Source organism: Triticum urartu, chromosome 7A, assembly GCF_056163025.1.
Source record: "Triticum urartu cultivar PI428250 chromosome 7A, HENAU_Tu73, whole genome shotgun sequence".
Classification (NCBI taxonomy): domain Eukaryota; kingdom Viridiplantae; phylum Streptophyta; class Magnoliopsida; order Poales; family Poaceae; genus Triticum; species Triticum urartu.
In genome coordinates, this window is record NC_141879.1 from 76467281 (window position 1) to 76478172 (window position 10892).

The following is a 10892-nucleotide window of genomic DNA, read 5'->3' on the forward strand; positions in this document are numbered from 1 at the left end:
GCTCATATTGTCTCCTACATATTCTACGAAGATCTTTATCGGTCAGACCGCATAACAACATACGTTGTTCCCTTTGTCATCTGTATGTTACTTGCCCAAGATTCGATCGTCGGTATCTCAATACCTAGTTCAATCTCATTACCGGCAAGTCTCTTTACTCGTTCCGTAATACATCATCCTGCAACTAACTTATTAGTTGCAATGCTTGCAAGGCTTGAGTGATGTGCATTACCGAGAGGGCCCAGAGATACCTCTCCAACAATCGGAGTGACAAATCCTAATCTCGAAATACGCCAACCCAACAAGTACCTTCGGAGACACCTGTAGAGCACCTTTATAATCACCCAGTTACGTTGTGACGTTTGGTAGCACACAAAGTGTTTCTCCGGTAAACGGGAGTTGCATAATCTCATAGTCATAGGAACATGTATAAGTTATGAAGAAAGCAATAGCAACAAACTAAACGATCAAGTGCTAAGCCAACGGAATGGGTCAAGTCAATCACATTATTCTCCTAATAATGTGATCCCGTTAATCAAATGACAACTCATGTCTATGGTTAGGAAACATAACCATCTTTGATTAACGAGCTAGTCAAGTAGAGGCATACTAGTGACTCTCTGTTTTTGTCTATGTATTCACACATGTATTATGTTTCCGGTTAATACAATTCTAGCATGAATAATAAACATTTATCATGATATAAGGAAATGAATAATAACTTTATTATTGCCTCTAGGGCATATTTCCTTCAGTCTCCCACTTGCACTAGAGTCAATAATCTAGATTACACAGTAATGATTCTAACACCCATGGAGCCTTGGTGCTGATCATGTTTTGCTCGTGGAAGAGGCTTAGTCAGCGGGTCTGTAACATTCAGATCCGTATGTATCTTACAAATTTCTATGTCTCCCACTTGGACTAAATCCCGAATGGAATTGAAGCGTCTCTTGATGTGTTTAGTTCTCTTGTGAAATCTGGATTCCTTCGCCAAGGCAATTGCACCAGTATTGTCACAAAAGATTTTCATTAGACCCGATGCACTAGGTATGACACCTAGATCGGATATGAACTCCTTCATCCAGACTCCTTCATTTGCTGCTTCCGAAGCAGCTATGTACTCCGCTTCACATGTAGATCCCGCCACGACGCTTTGTTTAGAACTGCACCAACTGACAGCTCCACCGTTCAGTAAAAACACGTATCCGGTTTGCGATTTAGAATCGTCCGGATCAGTGTCAAAGCTTGCATCAACGTAACCATTTATGATGAGCTCTTTGTCACCTCCATATATGAGAAACATATCCTTAGTCCTTTTTAGGTATTTCAGGATGTTCTTGACCGCTGTCTAGTGATCCACTCCTGGATTACTTTGGTACCTCCCTGCTAGACTTATAGCAAGGCACACATCAGGTCTGGTACACAGCATTGCATACATGATAGAGCCTATGGCTGAAGCATAGGGAACATCTTTCATTTTCTCTCTATCTTCTGCGGTGGTCGGACATTGAGTCTTACTCAACTTCGCACCTTGTAACACAGGCAAGAACCCTTTCTTTGCTTGATCCATTTTGAACTTCTTCAAAACCTTGTCAAGGTATGTGCTTTGTGAAAGTCCAATTAAGCGTTTTGATCTATCTCTATAGATCTTAATGCCCAATATGTAAGCAGCTTCACCGAGGTATTTCATTGAAAAACTCTTATTCAAGTATCCCTTTATGCTATCCAGAAATTCTATATCATTTCCAATCAATAATATGTCATCCACATATAATATCAGAAATGCTACAGAGCTTCCACTCACTTTCTTGTAAATACAGGCTTCTCCAAAAGTCTGTACAAAACCAAATGCTTTGATCACACTATCAAAGCGTTTATTCCAACTCCGAGAGGCTTGCACCAGTCCATAAATGGATCGCTGGAGCTTGCACACTTTGTTAGCTCCCTTTGGATCGACAAAACCTTCTAGTTGCATCATATACAACTCTTTTCCAGAAATCCATTCAAGAATGCAATTTTGACATCCATTTGCCAAATTTCATAATCATAAAATGCGGCAATTGCTAACATGATTCGGACAGACTTAAGCATCGCTACGGGTGAGAAGGTATCATCATAGTCAATCCCTTGAACTTGTCGAAAACCTTTTGCAACAAGACGAGCTTTGTAGACAGTAACATTACCGTCGGCGTCAGTCTTCTTCTTGAAGATCCATTTATTCTCAATTGCTTGCCGATCAACGGGCAAGTCAACCAAAGTCCACAATTTGTTCTCATACATGGATCCCATCTCAGATTTCATGGCTTCTAGCCATTTTGCGGAATCTAGGCTCACCATCGCTTCTTCATAGTTCATAGGTTCATCATGATCTAGTAGCATGACTTCCAGAATAGGATTACCATACCACTCTGGTGCGGATCTTACTCTGGTTGATCTACGAGGTTCGGTAGTAACTTGATCTGAAGTTTCATGATCATTATCATTAGCTTCATCACTAATTGGTGTAGGTGTCACAGAAACCGGTTTCTTTGATGTACTACTTTCCAATAAGTGAGCAGCTACAGTTACCTCATCAAGTTCTACTTTTCTCCCACTCACTTCTTTCGAGAGAAACTCCTTCTCTAGAAAAACTCCGAATTTAGCAACAAAAGTTTTGCCTTCGGATCTGTGATAGAAGGTGTACCCAACAGTCTCCTTTGGGTATCCTATGAAGACACATTTCTCCGATTTGGGTTCGAGCTTATCAGGTTGAAGCTTTTTCACATAAGCATCGCAGCCCCAAACTTTCAGAAATGACAACTTTGGTTTCTTGCCAAACCACAGTTCATAAGGCGTCGTCTCAACGGATTTCGATGGTGTCTTGTTTAACGTGAATGCAGCCGTCTCTAAAGCATAACCCCAAAACGATAACGGTAAATCAGTAAGAGGCATCATAGATCGCACCATATCTAATAAAGTACGATTACGACGTTCGGACACACCATTACGCTGTGGTGTTCCGGGTGGCGTGAGTTGTGAAACTATTCCGCATTGTTTCAAATGTAGACCAAACTCATAACTCAAATATTCTCCTCCACGATCAGATCATAGAAACTTTATTTTCTTGTTACGATGATTTTCAACTTCACTCTGAAATTCTTGGAACTTTTCAAATGTTTCAGACTTATGTTTCATTAAGTAGATATACCCATATTTGCTTAAATCATCTGTGAAGGTGAGAAAATAATGATATCCGCCACGAGCCTCAACATTCATTGGACCACATACATCTGTATGTATGATTTCCAACAAATCCGTTGCTCTCTCCATAGTACCGGAGAACGGCGTTTTAGTCATCTTACCCACGAGGCACGGTTCGCAAGTACCAAGTGATTCATAATCAAGTAGTTCCAAAAGTCCATCAGTGTGGAGTTTCTTCATGCTCTTTACACCGATATGACCTAAACGGCAGTGCCACAAATAAGTTGCACTATCATTATCAACTCTGCATCTTTTGATTTCAACATTATGAATATGTGTATCACTACTATCGAGATTCATTAAAAATAGACCACTCTTCAAGGGTGCATGACCATAAAAGATATTACTCATATAAATAGAACAACCATTATTCTCTGATTTAAATGAATAACCGTCTCGCATCAAACAAGATCCAGATATAATGTTCATGCTCAACGCTGGCACCAAATAACAATTATTTAGGTCTAATACTAATCCCGAAGGTAGATGTAGAGGTAGCGTACTGACCGCGATCACATCGACTTTGGAACCATTTCCCACGCGCATCGTCACCTCGTCCTTAGTCAATCCTCGCTTAATCCGTAACCCCTGTTTCAAGTTACAAATGTTAGCAACAGAACCAGTATCAAATACCCAGGTGCTACTGCGAGCATTAGTAAGGTACACATCAATAACATTTATATCACATATACCTTTGTTCGCTTTGCCATCCTTCTTATCCGCCAAATACTTGGGGCAGTTCCGCTTCTAGTGACCAGTCTGCTTGCAGTAGAAGCACTCAGTCTCAGGCTTAGGTCCAGACTTGGGTTTCTTCTCCTGAGCAGCAACTTGTTTGTTGTTCTTCTTGAAGTTCCCTTTCTTCTTTCCTTTGCCCTTTTTCTTGAAACTGGTGGTCTTATTGACCATCAACACTTGATGCTCCTTCTTGATTTCTACCTCCGCAGCTTTTAGCATCGCGAAGAGCTCAGGAATAGTTTTATTCATCCCTTGCATATTATAGTTCATCACGAAGCTTTTGTAGCTTGGTGGCAGTGATTGAAGAACTCTGTCAATGACACTATCAACAGGAAGATTAACCCCCAGTTGAGTCAAGTGATTATGATACCCAGATATTTTGAGTATATGTTCACTGACAGAACTATTCTCCTCCATATTGCAGCTATAGAACTTATTGGAGACTTCATATCTCTCAATCCGGGCATTTTCTTGAAATATTAACTTCAACTCCTGGAACATCTCATATGCTCCATGACGTTCAAAACGTCGTTGAAGACCCGGTTCTAAGCCGTAAAGCATGGCACACTGAACTATCGAGTAGTCATCAGCTTTGCTCTGCAAGACGTTCATAACATCTGGTGTCGCTCCTGCAGCAGGCTTGGCACTTAGCGGTGCTTCCAGTGTTGGAAATATGCCCTAGAGGCAATAATAAATTGGTTATTATTATATTTCCTTGTTCATGATAATTGTTTATTATCCATGCTAGAATTGTATTGATAGGAAACTCAGATACATGTGTGGATACATAGACAACACCATGTCCCTAGTAAGCCTCTAGTTGACTAGCTCGTTGATCAATAGATGGTTACGGTTTCCTGACCATGGACATTGGATGTCGTTGATAACGGGATCACATCATTAGGAGAATGATGTGATGGACAAGACCCAATCCTAAGCCTAGCACAAGATCATGTAGTTCGTATGCTAAAGCTTTTCTAATGTCAAGTATCATTTCCTTAGACCATGAGATTGTGCAACTCCCGGATACCGTAGGAATGCTTTGGGTGTACCAAACGTCACAACGTAACTGGGTGACTATAAAGGTACACTACAGGTATCTCCGAAAGTGTCTGTTGGGTTGGCACGAATCGAGACTGGGATTTGTCACTCCGTGTAAACGGAGAGGTATCTCTGGGCCCACTCGGTAGGACATCATCATAATGTGCACAATGTGATCAAGGAGTTGATCACGGGATGATGTGTTACGGAATGAGTAAAAGAGACTTGCCGGTAACGAGATTGAACAAGGTATCGGGATACCGACGATCGAATCTCGGGCAAGTACAATACCGCTAGACAAAGGGAATTGTATACGGGATTGATTAAGTCCTTGACATCGTGGTTCATCCGATGAGATCATCGTGGAACATGTGGGAGCCAACATGGGTATCCAGATCCCGCTGTTGGTTATTGACCGGAGAACGTCTCGGTCGTGTCTGCATGACTCCCGAACCCATAGGGTCTACACACTTAAGGTTCCGATGACGCTAGGGTTATAAAGGAAGCTTGTATGTGGTTACCGAATGTTGTTCGGAGTCCCGGATGAGATCCCGGACGTCACGAGGAGTTCCGGAATGGTCCGGAGGTAAATATTTATATATGGGAAGTCCTGTTTTGGTCACCGGAAGAGTTTCGGGGTTTATCGGTAACGTACCGGGACCACCGGGAGGGTCCCGGGGGTCCACCAAGTGGGGCCACCAGCCCCGGAGGGCTGCATGGGCCAAGTGTGGGAAGGGACCAGCCCCAGGTGGGCCGGTGCGCCCCCCACAAGGGCCCTAGGCGCATGGAAGAGTGGGAAGGGGGCAAACCCTAAAGGGGATGGGCCTTAGGGCCCATCTAGTGGCGCCTCCCTCCCATCTCCCCTCTTGGCCGCCACCCTTGTCCCCATCTAGGGCTGCCGCCCCCCCCCCTAGGGGTGGGAACCCTAGAGGGGGCGCAGCCCCTCCCCTTCCCTATATAAATAGAGGCATTGGGCTGCCCACAATAGGCGATGAAGTCTCTCGTTGGTGCAGCCCTGCATCTCTCTCTCCCTCCTCTTCTGTGGTGCTTGGCGAAGCCCTGCAGGATTGCCACGCTTCCCCATCACCACCACGCCGTTGTGCTGCTGCTGGATGGAGTCTTCCTCAACCTCTCCCTCTCTCCTTGCTGGATCAAGGCGTGGGAGACGTCACCGGGCTGTACGTGTGTTGAACGCGGAGGTGCCGTACGTTCGGCACTTGGTCATCGGTGATTTGAATCACGACGAGTACGACTCCATCAACCCCGTTCACTTGAACGCTTCCGCTTAGCGATCTACAAGGGTATGTAGATGCACTCTCCTTCCCCTCGTTGCTGGTCTCTCCATAGATTGATCTTGGTGACACGTAGGAAAATTTTGAATTTCTGCTACGTTCTCCAACAGTGGTATCAGAGCTAGGTCTATTGCGTAGATTCTATGCACGAGTAGAACACAAAGTAGTTGTGGGCGTTGATTTTGTTCAATATGCTTGCCGTTACTAGTCTTATCTTGATTCGGCGGCATCGTGGGATGAAGCGGCCCGGACCGACCTTACACGTACTCTTACATGAGACAGGTTCCACCGACTGACATGCACTAGTTGCATAAGGTGGCTAGCGGGTGTCTGCCTCTCCTACTTTAGTCGGATCGGATTCGATGAAAAGGGTCCTTATGAAGGGTAAATAGCAATTGGCATATCACGTTGTGGTCTTTGCGTAGGTAAGAAACGTTCTTGCTAGAAACCCATAGCAGCCACGTAAAACATGCAAACAACAATTAGAGGACGTCTAACTTGTTTTTGCAGGGTATGCTATGTGATGTGATATGGCCCAAAGGATGTGATGAATGATATATGTGATGTATGAGATTGATCATGTTCTTGTAATAGGAATCACGACTTGCATGTCGATGAGTATGACAACCGGCAGGAGCCATAGGAGTTGTCTTAATTTATTTATGACCTGCGAGTCAACCTAAACGTCATGTAATTACTTTACTATATTGCTAACCGTTAGCTGTAGTAGTAGAAGTAATAGATGACGTGACAACTTCAAGAAGACACGATGATGGAGATCATGATGATGGAGATCATGGTGTCATGCCGGTGACGATGATGATCATGGAGCCCCGAAGATGGAGATCAAAAGGAGCAAAGTGATATTGGCCATATCATGTCACTATTTGATTGCATGTGATGTTTATCATGCTTATACATCTTATTTGCTTAGAACAACGGTAGTAAATAAGATGATCCCTCATTAAAATTTCAAGAAGTGTTCTCCCCTAACTGTGCACCGTTGCTACAGTTCGTCGTTTCTAAGCACGCCGTGATGATCGGGTGTGATGGATCCTTACGTTCACATACAACGGGTGTAAGACAGTTTTACACATGCAAAACACTTAGGGTTAACTTGACGAGCCTAGCATGTGTATAGACATGGCCTCGGAACACAGAAGACCGAAAGGTCGAGCATGAGTCGTATAGAAGATACGATCAACATGAAGATGTTCACCGACGTTGGCTAGTCCGTCTCACGTGATGATCGGACACGGCCTAGTTGACTCGGATCATGTAATCACTTAGATGACTAGAGGGATGTCTATCTGAGTGGGAGTTCATAAGATGAACTTAATTATCCTGAACATAGTCAAAAGGATTTTGCAAATTATGTCGTAGCTCACGCTTTAGTTCTACTGTTTAGATATGTTCCTAGAGAAAAATTAGTTGAAAGTTGAAAGTAGCAATTATGCGGACTAGGTCCGTAAACTGAGGATTGTCCTCATTGCTTCATAGAAGGCTTATGTCCTTAATGCACCGCTCAGTGTGCTGAACCTCGAACGTCGTCTGTGGATGTTGCGAACATCTGACATACACATTTTGATAACTGCGTGATAGTTCAGTTAAACGGTTTAGAATTGAGGCACCGAAAACGTTTTTGAAACGTCGCGAAACATATGAGATGTTTCGAGGGCTGAAATTGGGATTTCAGGCTCGTGCCCAGTCAAGAGGTATAAGACCTCCGACGAATTTCTTAACCTGCAAACTAAGGAGAAAAGCTCAATTGTTGAGCTTGTGCTCGGATTGTCTGAGTACAACAATCATTTGAATCAAGTGGGAGTTGATCTTCCAGATAAGATTGTGATGTTTCTCCGAAGTCATTACCACCAAGCTGCTAGAGCTTCGTGATGAACTATAATATATCGGGGACATGAATGATGATCCTTGAGATGTTCGTGATGTTTGACACCACAAAAGTAGAAATCAAGAAGGAGCATCAATTGTTGATGGTTAGTGAAACCACTAGTTTCAAGAAGGGCAAGGGAACAAAGGGATACTTCATGAAACGGCAATACAGCTGCTGCTCTAGTGAAGAAACCCAAGGTTGAACCCAAACCCGAGACTGAGTGCTTCTGTAATAAGGGGAACAGCCACTAGAGCAGAATTACCCTAGATACTTGGTAGATGAGAAGGCTGGCAAGGTCGATAGAAGTATATTGGATATACATTGTGTTGATGTGTACTTTACTAGTACTCCTAGTAGCACCAGGGTATTAGATACCGATTCAGTTGCTAAGTGTTAGTAACTCGAAATAAAAGCTACGAAATAAACGGAGACTAGCTAAAGGTGAGCTGACGATATGTGTTGGAAATGTTTCCAATGTGGATATGATCAAATATCGTACGCTCCCTTCTACCATCGAGATTGGTGTTTGTGTTGAGCATGGACATGATTGGATTATGTCTATCACAATACGATTATTCATTTAAGGAGAATAATGGTTACTCTGTTTATTTGAATAATACCTTCAATGGTCTTACACCTAAAATGAATGGTTTATTGAATCTCGATCGTAGTGATACACATGTTCATGCCAAAAGATAGTAATGATAGTACCACCTACTTGTGGCACTGCCACGTAAGTCATATCGGTATAAAACGCATGAAGAAGCTCCATGTTGATGGATCTTTGGGCTCACTCATTTTTGAAAAGTTTGAGACATGCGAACCATGTCTATTGGTATATATGCATGAAGAAACTCCATGCAAATGGACCGTTTTGTACTCGCTTGATTTTGAATCACTTGAGACATGCAAATCATACCACATGGGCAAGATGACTGAAAGCCTCGTTTTCAGTAAAATGGAACAAGAAAGCAACTTGTTGGAAGTAATACATTTTTGATGTGTGTAGTCCAATGAGTGCTGAGGCATGTAGTGGATATCGTTATGTTCTTACTTCACAGATGATTTGAGTAGATGTTGAGTATATTTACTTGATGAATCACGAGTCTGAATTATTGAAAGGTTCAAGTAATTTCAGGGTGAAGTTGAAAGATCGTCGTGACAAGAGGATAAAATATCTATGATATGATCATAGAGATGAATATCTGAATTACGAGTTTGGCACAGAATTAAGACATTGTGGAAATTGTTTCAAAACTAATACAGCCTGGAACACCATAGTGTGATGGTGTGTCCGAACATCATAACTCCACCCTATTGGATATGATGCATACCATGATGTCTCTTATCGAATTACCACGATAGTTTATGGGTTAGGCATTAAAGACAACTACATTCACTTTAAATAGGGCACCACGTAATTCCGATGAGATGACACCGTATGAACTATGGTTTAGAGAAACCTAAGCTGTCATTTCTTAAAAGTTTGGGGCTGCGACGCTTATGTGAAAAAGTTTCAGGCTGATAAGCTCGAACCCAAAGCGGATAAATGCATCTTCATAGGACACCCAAAACAGTTGGGTATACCTCCTGTCTCAGATCCGAAAGCAATAAGGGATTGTTTCTAGAATCAGGTCCTTTCTCGAGGAAAAGTTTCTCTTGAAAGAATTGAGTGGGAGGATGGTGGAGACTTGATGAGGTTATTGAACCGTCACTTCAACTAGTGTATAGCAGGGCACAAAGAGTTGTTCCTGTGGCACCTACACCAATTGAAGTGGAAGCTTATGATATTGATCATGAGACTTCGGATCAAGTCACTCCCAAACCTCGTGGGATGACAAGGATGCGTACTACTTCAGAGTGGTACGTAATCCTGTCTTGGAAGTTATGTTGCTAAGACAACAATGAACCTACGAGCTATGGAGAAGCGATGGTGGGCCTGGATTCCGATAAATGGCTTGAGGCCATATAATCCGAGAGAGGATCCATGTATGAAAACAAAGTATAGACTTTGGAAGAACTACTTGATGGTCGTAAGGCTATTAAGTGTAGATGGATTTTAAAAGGAAGACGGACAATGATGGTAAATGTCACCATTAAGAAAGCTCGACTTGTCGTTAAGATGTTTTCCGACAAGTTCAAGGAGTTGACTATGATGAGACTTTCTCACTCGTAGCGATGCTAAGAGTCTGTTGGAATTATATTAGCGATTACTGCATTATTTATGAAATCTTGCAGATAGGATATCAAAACATTGTTTCCTCGACGATTCTTGAGGAAAGGTTGTATGTGATACAACCAGAAGGTTTTGTCAATCCTGAAAGATGCTAATAAGTATGCAAAGCTCCAGCCATCCTTCTAAGGACTGGAGTAAGCATCTCGGAGTTGGAATGTATGCTTTGATGATGATCAAAGATTTTGGGTGTACACAAAGTTTATGAGAAACTTGTATTTCCAAAGAGGTGAGTGGGAGCACTATAGAATTTCTGATGAGTATATGTTGTTGACATATTATGGATCAGAAATGATGTAGAATTTCTGGAAAGCATATAGGGTTATTTGGAAAGTATTTTTCAATGGAAAGCCTAGATTAAGCTACTTGAACATTGAGCATCAAGATCTGTAAGGATAGATCAAAACGCTTAATGGTACTTTCAAATGAGCACATACCTTGACATGATCTTGAAGGTGTT